Here is a 15,985-nt window from a genome sequence, read left to right on the forward strand (position 1 = left end):
TTCATCTACTTGCTCACATGTCATTTCAAAAGCATTTGCTCTTTGTTTACTCGATGCTATATTTCGTCTTTTGTCGAGGTTGCCAGTACACACCACTGTCCACTTTCATTGAAAAGTGTCATCAGTTTCAGTTTCATGTAAGTGAGGAAATAGTGTTTGGAATGACATGTGGGTGAGTAAATCTTGACAGAAATCATTTTTGGGTGAATTATTTTATTATTAGGACCACTAACCGTTTAAATGTTGTCAGGAGTTGCCTTAAAATACAAAATATAATTCACATCTCAGTGTTGCCAGCCACTATTTTATTCTTGTCCTGTTTATTTATTTAACTTACTATATTTTGCAGCGGTTTCTTTGCTTTTACATCACATCACAGAGGCCTGATTTTGGAGCTTAGGGTTATTTTAGTATATTTAACCGCATGGCATCCTATTTATTTATTTAAATTGCTTTGATATATCATTATATATGTCTGGGACCAATTTTTTTTTTTATATAGATATAAAGAGCAATAAATCTGAAAAAAGGTGAATAAAAAGTACCCGTCGGTTCAGACTGTGAGCTCATGATTGTAATGTAACTTCAACTTATTTCCGCCGTACAATTGAATCCTGAACCGTGTTTTCCGGTTCATGACAGAAGTATGTGGTGCTTTGACTGAAACGCCTGTATTTCTGTCCTGCTGATGAATTATAAGGGCCATGTAGCATCAAGAGGCGTTTTGAATTTTTTTTTTTAACCATCTCCTTATTTGAAGCAGAAAACAGGTGTTTTTTTAAGTTTTAATTTATTTTACTTTTTTTAAAGAAAGCACTTTTAATATGTAATTTTGTTTGTCTTTGTTACCTGTGGATTTTCACCTGTACTGAAAATGTTGTTTGTTTGTACTAATCCCACAAATGTATATTTGCATGTTCATAATCTGGTTTTACTCACCACTTTTTCTATTTTATATATATATATATATATATATATATATATATATATATATATATACAGTTTGCCAATTCTTAAGTTGTTAGTATGATATTTTTATTGTTTATAAATACATTGGATACTCTTGTAAAAATGCCTTTGTATTTCTTCCCCCCATAAAATACCCAAGTTTAGTTTGTAAAAGATTACACCAGACGACACAAAATGCTAACAAAAGGCATCTAAAATGAATAAAGTCATTATGAAATGAGATTCAGCATGAGTTTGTGTAATATAAATCGTAAAAGATGTGGAGAAATGTAGCCTTGCATCACTTGCTCAAGAATGGATGCTCTGCAGTGAATGGGTGCCGTCACAATGACAGTCAAAACAGCTGATAAATACATCACAATAATCCACAGCACTCCAGTCTATCAGTTAATGTCTTGTGAAGTGAAAAGCTGTGTATATTTGTTTTGGACTTTTATGGCTTGTAAAACAAAGCTTGATCCGTGCAGATTTCTCTCCTGATTCAGACCTGATGGCTTTACTTCACTGGAGCAAGTGTTATTATGGATTATGGACTCTTAGTTTATGTGGGAGAAAGTTGTAAACGTCCTAATGATAGATTTGCTTCCTACAAACATGCAGATTTTATACATTTTTAATGTGTGAGACTTAAGAGAAAGAGGAAAGATAAGGTGAAAAATTGTCATTTTGTTCAAGTTGTGGGCTGGGCTACATGTCTGACCAACCTACTTAGCATTATTTTATCATTATTTGTGTACTGTTTTTTTATATAAAATAAAAATTTATTTACTTTTTTGCATTTCAATTTTAGTTTATGTTTAACCGATGTTATGTGCTTTTATAATTATTATTATTAATATTTAAAGAATATGTTTTCAGCCCCTTTGGGCATTCTAACACAGTTCTGACACGTGCACCTCAAATAAAGAAAATAATAATAATAATGATGAACGCAATAATACTGCCGTCAGTTAGAATTTTTTGAAGCCGTTTTAAACCGTTTTAAATGGTTCTCCGAAGATTCAGTCTGTTGTTTGTTATCTGGCTCGGTTCGGTGTTCATCTTCAGTTCTCTCTTCACAGCAGTTCAGTCAGTGTACTGTTTGAGTAAATGAATTACTCCGGAATATTGGTTTGTTTGAACTCAGAGGGAGTGTCAGTCACATTAAAAAAGTTAACCGCTTAAGTCATTTGTGGATTAAAGCGTATTGGAGACGCAAACCGTTTAAAACGATTCAGTTTGATTTGGTGAACTGGTTCAAGAAGATACGGTTACATCTAATGATTTGTTCGCGAACCAGATATCACCACACTGCTTTGATTTGAACTCTCACACAACAGAAACGGAAGAGAAGACAATGCTGAATAAAGTCATAGTTTTTGCTATTTTTGGACCAAAATGTATTTTCGATGCTTCAAAAAAATTCGAACTCTTTTCTCCCTCAAACAGCACGCTAGTGTTACTTCTACACTACAGCCTACACACAGCAATATAAACAACATATCTGCATGTTCTCACATCACATCGTTCTTGTAAAATAATAATAAGAAAAACATCAAATTCACTTCGCTGAGAATGAAACACCACTTACCAGCTGCCACTGTTGAAAATATCGCGTGCGGCGTGAGGAATCGTTCCGGTCGGAGGTCGTGGTCAGGTGAAAGGTCATCATGTTGGTCATTTTATTTATGGCTAAATTATTATTAATAAATTGTACTAATATTATGATTGGGCGTGGACAGGCATTCACAAAAGGATATGTTATTACAAAAAAAAAAAAAAAAAGAGGAAATTTTGCTTTGACAAAAGGGCACCTAAGGGCAAAGGAGCAGGTGCTCAAGTGAACCGGTTCTTTCGTACAATTGGATCAAATAAACTAGTTGGGGGGAAAAAAAGGTTCACCGGTTCTTTTGCGCTTAATGTAATATCATTAGAGATGACTGCCCTTCATTCAAGCCTTCGGTTTACCTGCGCTTATAACATTAGCACAGAATCAGTTCAGAATCAATCACCAAAAGAATCAGTTCGGTTCAGACGAGCTGTGAGTCAGTCTGCGTCACGCTGAATCACGCATGCGTATCATCAGCTCCTCGGTTCTCGAATCAGACACGTCTGACAGAAACGGTTCTCGGTTCAGTGTACGAATAAATGTAGAAATAATTATTATTTATTATTGTTCAGCATAGTTTGAAGAGAAACATTTTTAATCTTTATCCCGGATATAATATATGTATATATATGTATATATATTAATCAGGAGGAGGATGGGGTGTCAAATAGGGGGTCAGAGCGTTTTTTTGCAGGGTCTTGAGACCCCCCAAGATCCCCTCTTTCGCCGCTGGCAAGGGAAAATTTTTGAAAATGACCATTTAATTTGAAGAGAAGTGTTCGAGGACTTAATGAGTGTTCAGAAGGTCTACAGCCGTCAGTGTGTGTGTGAGACGAGGACAGGGCCAAGGGATGAACGAGAGCAGAAATGGTTTCCTCTCATTCTTATTCCATCATTCTGTCGGTGGAAATCACACTTAATTATGAGCACAGTAACGATGGGAGCAGTGTGCCACACACACACACACACACACACACACACAAACACACACACACACACACACACACACACACACACACACACACACGTCATTTAGGGCTAGATGAGATCTGGATGAGATGTGACAGGCCGCCTGCTAATGGCACAAATCCTGAGCTGCCATTGTTTCACCAACGGCTTCTTTACTTTACCACTTATCTTCACGTCTGTGTGTGTGTGTGTGTGTGTGTGTGTGTGTGTGTGTGTTACATAAATACACAAAAGTTTTTGTTTTTGAAAGAAGTCTTCTGCTCTCCAAGGCTGCATTTATTTGATTAAAAATACAGTAAATATAGTAAAACTTGGAAATATTACTACAAGTTATATGTTTTAAAAGGTGATTTATTTATTCCTGTGATTAAAGCTGTATTTTCAGCATCATTTCTCCAGTCTTCAGTGTCACATGATCTTCAGAAATCATGAAAATATGATGATTTACTGCTCAGGAAACATTTACGATTATTATCAGTGTTGAAAACAGCTGTGTTGCTTCATATTTTTGTGGAAACCGAAATAGAATACTTTTGAACAGTACATGTTGTTATAATGGAACCTGGCATAAAATTGCTCGATATAATAACTGTTCAACTATTATGACACATAACTCATGAAAAAAACTATGTAAAAGTTTAAATTAAAAATAAATAAAATTGAAATAGTTTAAATTAAAGCGAAAAAAACTTTATATTTAATGGAATTACAAAACATTTAATAAAATGTATATTTAAATATATTTAATATAAATAGCTCATTTTCATTAAATAAAAATATAGAATTCATAATTTATTGTATTTATGTCAAGTTAGAACTCTTTGATGTTGTTTCTAACACAAATTTGAACCCTATCACCAATGTTAAGAGTGAGAACAAATTAACAAATGAACATGAACCAAATGAACTTGCCCCTAGTTTTAATACTGTCAACTCAATTTCAGTAAATGAACAGACTGAAAAACCTATACATCAATAAGGAGGATTCATGACTGCCATTCAGTTATTTTGAGATGAACCAGGATTAAATGCTTGAATGAAATATTTTCAAAATCACCAACCTTGTATCTAATTCACACTAAATATAATGTCAACGTAATGTGACTTTTTTTTTTCCATTTGAAGTGTGCACTAAAAAAATACTAATTCAAATTTACTTAATTTTTCTATTGCAAGTTTTTGCACATATTTAAAGTAAAGTTATTACGGAATTAAGTACAATCTAGTTAATTAAGTTATGTTAAATTAGCAAAGGAAATAAGTAAATTCAATGCGGCCAGTTAGAGTTTGAGGAGTAATTTCTACTTAATTTACTCTGCAATAGGCTCAAGTACATTTCATTCAGTCACAGTTTGTAAACTCTACTCAAACAATGCAATACTGAAAAAAAATAATGCTTTAGAAGCATGTGGACAGCTTGCTATCCGTTTAAAGACAATAAGTCTGCTATATATATATATATATATATATATATATATATATATATATATATATATATGTGTGTGTGTTTGAGTGTGTGTGTGTGTGTATATATATATTTCAAAGATTAATAATAATCTATTTCAAACAGTAATATGCTACATGGTTGCACTATGACCTCATTATGTTTTATGCTTGAGTTTAATTTATTGCCTGGCATCCTATATCTTGGATCTGAATTATAATAAAATAAATAATAAAATGCCTAAACTTTTGTCAGTATGGTCAAATAATGAATCAAAATGATTTAAACGTTCAAACTTTCAGCATTTAGTTTGTCTGTCATTAAGTCAACAGAAGTTAAGTGAAGTTGAATTGTTAAATGAAGTCAAGTGTGTTGCATCGTAGGGTTCAGTATCTCATGCAGTGTGCACGGCTGTATACTGCACATTTTGGCAAATATAGTGAATGTAATATGCATGCATACTGCTTTCTTTTAAATACAGTAGCTAGTATGACATTTGAAATGGTTCCCTGTTGTGTTGATTGAGTGTTTTGATTCATATCTGGTTGTAAAGTGAAGTAGTTTTGTTTTGATAATTCTTTTCACATCAAGGTATTTAAGAGTTTTATCTCACTACAAAAACCCAATCGGCCTTCAGCTCACCTTGGCTTTAGGAACATCACCTTTGGGTTGAAATATCACTGTCTCTCCTCCATCTGCTCCACACGATGGGGCCGGATCTCACACACACACACACACACACACACACCAGAAGAGGCGATCGATAGAGCTGATGGATGAGGATGCTGGCCTTTGACAGCCACATGGAGAATAATCTACAGAGGGTTTCGTCGTCACCTTCCCCAGAGGAGAGATTCGCACGGCTTTCTCTCTCTCTCTGAAGGTGAGGCTTCAGGTTCCCTAAACAGATTATATGAAGAGATTATACTGTAAATAATAGGGTGCATTATTAGACACTCTTCATATGTATTAAATTCTCTCCCAGGATTATGCTGAAGTCCTTTTTAAGGCAGACAGGTTCACCCAAAGGTCATCATGATCCACTGAAGCGTGTTTATCTGCTGAATAGGAGAAACCAAAATATCCAAATCGCTTCAAGAAAGATTATATTTAAGAAAAATACATTTGTGGTGCTAACCTGTGCAAAATATACAATGATGATGAGGATTTTGGATTAAAATAGATAGATAGAATATTTTATTTTATTTGTAGTTTAGTTCTTTTTTATTCATTTATCAAAGACAATATTACTTTTATTCAGCAAAGATGCATTCTTCTGATCAAAAGTGCCATTGAAGACAATTATAATGTAATAAATGCTAAACTTTCTATTCATCAAAGAGTTCTGAAGTTCTGGAGCACATCAGAAAATTAGAACGATGATTTTGGATTAAAATAGATAGATAGATAGATAGATAGATAGATAGATAGATAGATAGATAGATAGATAGATAGATAGATAGATAGATAGATAGATAGATAGATAGATAGATAGATAGATAGTTGTGTTGAGGAGGACAGTGTGTTCATTTAGATCACAGTTTTCCCTTTAATAATGCTTTTCAGTGTACTGTAAAGGCTCAAGTATAGGCTAAGGCTACTTAATTTTCCATGAGCAGTTGAGTGCGCAAGCCTTTCATAAACTAAGTTGACTTTGAGCTTGGAAAGACATGCACTATTGTATAATTTAGCTTTTTATTGAATGACGAATAATTTCGTTCAGTAAGAAAATGTTGCAATTCTAAACTTATTGTATTGTCTTATTGTCTAAACTTGCAGAAAATACAGTTTTGCAAGAGTTTAGGTTTGATTTTGGCATTGGTGGGGACATAAAATCAGACAATAAATGTAATTGTTTGATCAAAAATTATTTCTAGGAACAGTTTAGTATTAGCTGGATATTGGCATTTCATAGCATCCCTATTAAATTCTTAGCCCTGATAAGTGTGCGATTAAATCACACAAAAAGGGTGTGATTAATTTAATTAACGATTACTGAAATTGAATCTACTTATTTTGGGTGAAAAATAAAGTTCTAGTGTTGTAAGCAAAGGTTGTTGTTTTGCAACCTTTAAATTGCATTGTAATCATGACCAGAAAACTGGACATTTCATCATTTTAGAAACATTTTAAAATAACATCTCCTAAATTGCTGGAATCCACCCAGTCTCATAATATTAGGAGATTTGTTCTCACATTCTCTAACCGGTTGTCTGTGCTGCGTCTCATAATGACTTAGCCTTAGCTAATTATACATTTTTGTTCAATTAATAACATGCAGCATTATCATTCTATCACTTGCACGCTCTCTATAGGGACCGACGTAATGCTAATTAGTCTGAAATGCATAATGACTCTGTACTTCATTATTGAATCAAGCTTCTCATTTAGTTTTCTCTGGTTTCCCATGGGAAATGATTAATACGCCCATCTAGGCCTGTGTAGATCTATTTAAATCATGCCTTTTTATAAACAACAGGCATCAGTCTGCTGGCCGTTTGATCATTTATGTTCTGTATTTTCCATCAAATCCTTTAAAAACAAAAGCATACAATATATGTGCATTTTGATTGGTTTAAACCACACTTCCCAGTGATTATATGGAGGCTGCATCTATTAAACCAGTAATCTGCAACCCATGACCATAATCTTGCATGTTAACCCTGATTTAACCTCTTCTCGACTAGAGCAAAGTGCAGCCAACATGAGGTTTTTGTGTCATTTAGTCCCATGCACATCGATAATACAAGCATTCACTCATATGCAGGCTCAGATTTTACACATTTGATGGTAAAGAAAGGATTCTAATATATTAAAATGTTTTAAAGGATTAAGATTTTGACTCCTTTTTAAGTAGAATTTATGGCTACATTAGTGCAATTACAATGGAAGTACACAACATTAGACAATTGCATCACTTGCTTATGCGAGCTAAAATTGCTTTGCAACTTCTGCTCATGGCATGTAAGTTAAAAAAAGGTTTTTATCATAACATTTACCCTCTCATGTGTCTTTTTACCCTTTTTAAGGGTATTTTTGGATTACCTCTCTAAACCACAGACGCCTTCTTTAATCACTTTTTGCTCTCTTCTCTTTAACTTTTGACAGAACTCGAAATGTTTTTAACCGATGCAACCGATTAGTACAGACCAAAACTCAACAATTATTTTAGCAACAATAATCAGTCAAATTTGCAAGTTCGTTCAGTGGCATCGTTTACGTTCTGTGCCTCCAAAATGGCCGACTTTCGGATTGATGACGCGTCCGTGAAAACCCTCTATTAAAATAGTCCCCTTAGTCTTTGCATAACCAGCTGAATCGTGTGGCTCTTACCGCAAACCTGGTCAGTCCCAGACACACATACCCCAGTGCAGTGTGGTAATACAGGGTCCAAACAGTCACGAAACATTCCTTTAAACTCATGTAAATCCTGCCAGCGAGGCATTAGCTGCAAACGAGGATATCCACCTGGAAACCTAGAGGTCCGACGATTGGAAAACTTCCCAGGAAACACTACCACCACACATTGGTTCCTACCCCCTTATATACATACAAAAATCATCATTCATGAAGAAAACCAGCAGACAGAAAGTACCAAACACAGTAGTCCAGCACAGCATTATAGGAAATGGAGTCTAAAGAATATCATGGTATTAGTAATCAAGATATACAACTTAACCATCTTAATTTTTTTCAAAAGAAGGCCTAGGCCTTTAACTCGTGCCGGATTGCAGTTTTTTATCATCATGAAAGCTTATTATTTGCATGCGTCTCAAAGCCATATCAGTTTAAACTTCTGAGATACTGTTTTCTGAGCACACAGAAAGTGTCTGTCGCAGTGCACGTGAAAACTAAACTAAGTTCTCCTTTCATATCTTATTGCGCTTAAACTGTCAAAAGCACACCAAGTTGAAATAAACACAATCGGTTAAGTCTGGGAACGTTAAAGGAGTTTACAGGAGTGATGATATTAATGTGCGGAGATCGAAGGTCTGCGAAGTGCTCTTCAGCCATACATTATAGTCATGAATTTTTAAATCGTCACTGTTTATTTTGTGCCAACATACTTACTCCTGTAACTACTCATGTAACCTTCTTTAAATAGGGAAAACATGTGTTTGGTAGCTACTAAATTCATCCGTTAGCATCCTAGAGAATGAATGGTGCTAAGATAAGCGCGAGCATAGTGTTGCACAATATTACAACTAACAAAACACATTTATGTAAGTGCACGTTGATTGATAATGCCCAGTGATTTTATCTATGTATATTTAAAAGCTTGTTCTTGATGCAAAATATAGTGCATTTGCTTCTGAATGGATCACATTAACCGACTCTCTCGTTCTGCATTCTGCTTTTCATCTCCATCTAAAGGCTCTGAAGACACTAGGATGTGAGTTTGTCACTGAATGACATGAGAGGTAATCTGTGCTTTAGATTAGAAGAAAAACATGTGGCATCTCTTTAACGTTGACAGCGTCCCCAGAGGGCTGTGTGTGTCAGTGTGGAGCTCAGGAGATCCTCCACGCTTCTGCTCATGGCTATAGATGCTGTGTGAATGTAAAGTGTCTGCTCGCTTTTTCACTGACCTGGTTTTGTAGAGATCTGCTGATGCATCTCATGTGACTGTGGGTTTTCAGAGACTTGGGTGGACGTAAGCGCATATCGCTGGTCACAGTTTACGTGCAAAGTGTGAAAGTGCAAAGTGTGCAAAGTGTGAAATATTATAATCTGCCTACTCAGCAGTGTCTGTCAGAAATAACTGACAGAAAATATAATAATTGTATATGTGCACTAGCAATATTAGATCTTAATTTATCGGATTTTGTCAGGAGAAAAAGGGAAAGGAAAAATATTTTGCATATAGAAATTGGGGCCATTTTACACTAGTTCAAGACTATTTAGAGTTTTGCATTGCAGTGAGAAACATTTGATCTTAATTTCATTACAAGCACATGACCCCCACACAGGGTTATGGTTTTACAGTTAACTAAAACTGAAATAAAATAAAATATAAAATGCTTAAAACTTTCTTTATTTCAGCTAGTAGCCAAAGCAATATTTCTCATTTTAATTTAGTTTAAAGGGATAGTTCTACAGTTCTATAGTTCTATGAGCTACAGATTACAGTTCAAGTAGTTTTAAATATGTTTTTCACAAATTCATCAGTTCGCTACAGGAGGCAATGTGGAGTACTTTTTATGATGAATGGATGCACTTTATTTTGCCTCAAAAATAAAAGAGTCCCATTCACTGCCATTATAAAGCTTGAAAGAGCCAGAACATTTTTAAATATAACTCCGACTGGATTCAACTGAAAGAAGAAACCCAGATACACCTAGGATGGCTTAAATCATCGGCTAATTTTCATTTTTGGGTGAACTATCCCTTTAAAGGGGTCATATGATACTGTGATATAGAAAATCTGTGAATTTGCAAAGACTAAGGTTTACAAAGATACAAAGAGATATTCTTTATAAAAGTTAAGGGTCAACCTCACTCTCCTAAAAAGCTTAGTTCTAACACGCCCCCACATGTCTATGTCACGATGTGGGAATATTTGCAACACACTGGTTAGCTGGCCAATCAGAGCACACCTTGCTTTTCAGACCAATTAGCGAAATCAATGCGTTTCAGAAAGGTGGGGCACAGAGAAACAATAATGTACATTGTGGAAAATAATTGTTTTTTACCTTAAACCGCATAAACATATTGCATTACACCAAATACAGAAAATAATGTTCTTTTTAGCAGCATCATATGACCCCTTTAACTTGATGCAGAACTCAATTACATAAATACTTAAATAAATAAAAATTAGAACTAATTTAATATAAAAGATATAGACATTTAAAAAATAATAATAATTACCAACCCCACAATAAAAGTTCTAAAGCTTAAAATGATAACAGAATATATAAAAATGAAAATTATACTAAAATAACCGTTTTATTTTACTTACAATAAGTTATTAGTGTAAGTTAAAAATACAAAATTCAAAAGATTATTAATTCAAAAGAGCATTATTTTAACAAAAATACCATAATGTAGAAATACTTAAAACTTTTACTTTTTTCTTCTTCTCATGTATTCCAGAGAATACGGGCTTCATTTTCATGAAAATGTCATAATGAACCTAAAATGGACCTTGAAATACTCTTGATCTTCTCTGTGCAAATTACTATTATTATTTTTTTAATTATGACTTTTGAGATCGCCGGGAAATATGGCTTGGGTATTCTTAACCATGATTATTGAAACGAGTGAGCAGAGATAACAGCCAATCTCAGGGTCACTCTCATGTAAGAGTAGTTTCCTGCTGTCAGAGAGGAAGTTAACTTATCTCTATTCCTTGCAGAGACAGCCAGGAGGTCAGAGGTCAACAGGCCCAATCTGTCCCAGAGATTGAGACAGGAAGCAGCTCTTAGTCTTCAGAGGAAGAGCTGCTGTTACTGCTCATTGTTCTGCTGGTGTTATAGTCTCAGTGTTTCACAGTGGTTTTCAATTCACGTGAGCAGACATAATCAAAAAATAGTTCAGACAGAAATGAATTGCATATCGGCCTTTTCATGAACTATTTAGAGAGCTTCCTCTGAAGTAGGTTCATAGTCACTGACCATCTGATTTGTGTGTTACAATTCAACATTCACACATCCTTAAAAAAAAAAAGATGCATTTACCCGAGGAGCAAAGCTGTACAGTAGTAGTAGAATAAGCTAAAAAAACAAAAAACAAAAACTTTATTGTAGGTCACTTTAGAATCAAATAACACTACAGTGTTGTTGTTTTTTTTGTATAAAAAGTTTTTAGTATAATAAAAATAATAATAAAAAATACTTTAATACTTTTTGTGAATAATTGATGTGCTAGTTATTTGTATATTTTCGGTTTTCACTTTCATTTTTGTCTAGTAGCTGTAGTTAAATTTAAGTTATTTTAATAAAAAGTTAATCGAGTTAATTAAACAAAAATGAAAAAAAAAGTTGCATTGCAATTGCAACTAACCTTTTTTTCATATCTTTTCAAATCTGATTTTAGTAGTTAACTATAATAACCTTGGTACATTATTACTAAGAACGAACCTGGTAAAAATAACTGGCCTTGTTTTGCCCTCGAGTTGTGACGTCACATCAACACTATAAATAGTGCACCATGAAACCAGTCGAAATCATTCAAATCACACAATCTTAAATCTTAACGGAAATTGTATTCTACATTTTTCCAGCTGTTTTTCTCATATCATCGGGAATTTAGTTTAACCCCGATATGACTTGTTTGTCCTGCATCCACAGGAATATTGACTTCCCTCTGCTCTCCTATGTCCTGATGTGGAAATCAGTTGCTGTGGGAAAGATGTCTTATTACTGACATGGTTTGCGCGGCCAACACACACACACACACGCGCTTTCATGATCACTGTGAGTAAAGGAATTGCATCTGAATTGCATCGCCCTGAAACAGTCCTCAGGGAAATGACATCATCTAAGGCGGAGAGTGTGCTCTTCATAAACAGCAGAATAATGTCCTGAGATGTTAGGAGACATGTGCTCATGTGTGAGAGAAACTGAAGTGAAATTCAAGCTAGATTCCCTTGTTTCTCTTTTTTATACATCCTTTGTCAACAGGGGTTTCCTCAGTGGGCACTTTGGCAAAACAAAAACTTAAAGGATTGTTAATTATTAATGCTCAGTCATCCTCAGCCTCTAGAATTCTGTCTCAGTTACTATAAATGCTCTTCATTGGGGAGGAAATTTTCTAAATTCAATATGTTTTCACAGCACATAGGAATTTGTCTATTTTTCTTTTTCATTTATTAAAAAATAATTAATTTTTTGTTTAAAACATTAATCAAATGCCTTTAATGTTGTCTGTTTATTTTTTCCAGTTAGTTTAAAAGTTATTTGATATTTTTTTGTTTTATTTTATTTTTAAAACAGTAACTCAGTAAACAGTTTTAAATTCATCTTTAGATTTCCATTTAGTTTAAAAGTTAATGTTTTGTTTTATTAAAAATTCACGGTACGATACAAACCTCGATATGGGGGGGGGGGGGGCTTTGACAAAACAATTCAAAAGATATTTTGAGGAAAAAATATATATTTTTATTAACCCTCTGGAGTCTAAGGGTATTTTTGGGGCCTGGAGAAATTTTGTCATGCCCCGACATTTGTGCTTTTTTCAGTTTCTTATAGATATCTAAATGGGTAAAGTCTAATCTCACTGTAATCAGCACAAACTTGGCTATAATAATATGTGAAATGCATGTATGTCAATGAATGTGTTTTTGAGAAAAAAATTTTTATGCGTGGTTAGTGAAAAACTAAAAATGTTAAAACACTTGAATAAGGCAAAAAAAAAAAAAAACACAAAGAACAATGGTTCCCGGGATTTTTGAGAACTAGAGCTTGTAGCCTAGAATTTTTCTTTCTAAATTAAAACAATAAATTGATTTAAATTTTCTAAGACACTTTTTGTTGGTAAAAGTCATATGCGAGTAGGCGTCAACTATCATGAATATCATTGCGATTTACACCTGAGAAGACAAAGGCCCGCATAATGAGTTGAATAATGAGCTGCATAATGAGCCTCTCATTCAGCTGTGCCACTGAGAGTGAGGAGTTACAAGAAAGAATGTAACCCTTACATTCTTATTATTATCATAATTATCATCATTAATGTTGAAAAGAGCTGAGAATATTTATCAGGTTTTTTTAGGGGGGATAAATTAAAAGAACACCATTTTTTGTTACATTTGTTACAGATACATTTACTAGTTACATTTATATTATTTACATCAAGCTTTTGAACGATATAGTATTGCATATTGTTATTGAAACTTCATAATATTTCACTTAATTATGCATTTAGTCAGGAATTATATTTTTGGTAAGTCTAACTAGTAAAATGTTTACACGTTGTGTGAAAACTAGTACAAGTATATAAATAAATATAAAAAGACTTACTCATGTTTATGATCTCTGCTTAATAGAGGACTTCATTCTTTTTTTTCTGAGGAAATCCATTTCTCAAATCCTCAACCACATCACATCTTTTAGGGGTGAATTATGTCTTATTCCTCTCATCACGAAGCAAACAGTAAAATAAAAAAAACTTGAACAGTCTCGCTGCTGTTTCTTCTGTTATTGGCGTATTCAAGCCGCGCGCTTCAGTTTGAATCTGAATAGCGCGTTCAGCGCGGGGGCGTGGTCACTTTAGATATAATGAAGGGAGACATGAAAAACAGACATCGCGTTGTTTTCATATGGATTACTTTATCACGGAATATCTGTTTTCGGCGAATATCTCTCAGGTCTCTTCGTTGAGTATTCACGGAGTTACAGTTCATGTTTGTACATGACGATCAGCGCAATTTAAGTGTAATTTAAGTTCTTTTCGGGGTTATCAGGAGAAAATGACTCATAACGCGTATCCGCGTTAATCGACTCCTTCAAACGTAATTTATAATGTTAACTTCAAATAATACTTGTAGTAATTAAAAAATGTGGTAGCATTGGATCTGGACAGGAAGGATAACTCTAGGAGGGGTGTGTCGCGATTCTGCCTTCTCAAATCGCGATACAGGTTCGTGAACCTGCGTATGGCGATTTCGATTTCATATCGCATATCGTTACAGCCCTACTAAATACTAATTCTGTTACCAAGTTCTTCTTTACAACTAAAAGAGCTAGAAAATCTCTACCACTAGCTATGCTTTCATCCCCGATTTTATGTAGATTTTGAAGTAAGGGATGGAAAAGCCAAATAAATAAAAAAATTATAAAATCCCTAAATTTGCTAAATAGTTTTTATACTCGCTTGAGGTAATTTTTGACTTGTGCAAAAAAAGGGTTAATGGAATAAATGGGAGATGGAAATGCATTTTGCTATAAATTCCTCCATGCACATCAAAAAAGCAATGTGACTTTGCATCAAAAATGCTCTTTCAGCCATTTTTGTCGTGCTGAAATGGAGCTGTTCCTCCTCTGTAGTGCTGGTGAGGTTGGGCTGTGTTGTGTCAGTGATGGGTGATCTGTTTTAATTTGTCAGCTCTCTCTCACAGATGGTGAACACACTTGACGGCTGATTGATATTTCCATCGTCGAACATGTTTTCCCGCAGGTGAATATTAGATGGGAAATAGTACAGAGTACTGTGGTTCTACAGTCTCACAGTTTATATATATATATATATATATATATATATCACAATATAGTTTTTTCTGCTTTCAGTCAGGTCTTCATGATATAAACATTTTTGATAACATAGAAATTTCATAATTCTTGTCACCACACACACACACAAAAACAGTACGACTAAAATAAAATAAAAAACACTTAAGCTCACTGAAAAACAAGTAAACAGTCAGTGATTCAATAAAAAGAAGCTAATTACAAGCAATAAGACAACAAAAAAAACTACAGTACAACAAATAAATTAGAAATACTACATTCATTGTTTAAAGTAATCAGATGTATAAGAACACTGCATATTCTTCACTGTGCAAATTAAAAGACTAGTTCTTCTTATATTAAAGCTGCGGTAGGTATCTTTTGACGCTCTAGCGGTTAATAAACAGAACTGCTTGCGACTGGCGGAAGAACATCGTAGCCGGAACTACTTCTCTCTGTTTATGTCTATGAAGAATCACAAAGGTACTGGGTTACTCCGCCGCGGTATCCCCGAAGCAATCTAAAATAGTCCGAATATAAACACTTATTATAGGTGTACCCTAGTGATTCAGGACAAGCTAAAAACACGGTTTGGAAAATGGATTCATGGTGTACTCGCTTATTATATACATTTTTCTACATTTTGAACACAAACAAAGTTACGGACCGCAGCTCTGATTGGTTGTTTCTTACCTGGAGCGATGTATTTCTGCAAATGGCAATAGGACACTGGGAGGAGCCAGAGGAGCTTGATTTATTCACAGATTATCTGTCTCATATTCTACTGTCAGGACATAATGACAGGTTTAATAAATATTTAAAAAATATATTTTTACAAAAGTTACC

At 34.3% G+C, this 15,985-nt stretch overlaps 1 protein-coding gene across 2 annotated transcripts in view; it reads left to right on the top strand.

The window, feature by feature from the left end:
• LOC128025870 (disrupted in schizophrenia 1 protein) overlaps positions 1-1,191 on the top strand; it is a 53,777-nt gene extending 52,586 nt beyond the window's left edge. For both annotated transcript variants that reach the window (XM_052612443.1, XM_052612445.1), the window contains exon 14: positions 1-1,191. This exon is cut by the window's left edge and continues 242 nt beyond it. The gene's annotated coding sequence lies outside the window, so the exon portion shown is untranslated.
• The last annotated feature ends 14,794 nt before the right edge of the window (positions 1,192-15,985 follow it).

Source organism: Carassius gibelio, chromosome A13 (genome assembly GCF_023724105.1).
Source record: "Carassius gibelio isolate Cgi1373 ecotype wild population from Czech Republic chromosome A13, carGib1.2-hapl.c, whole genome shotgun sequence".
NCBI lineage: Eukaryota > Metazoa > Chordata > Actinopteri > Cypriniformes > Cyprinidae > Carassius > Carassius gibelio.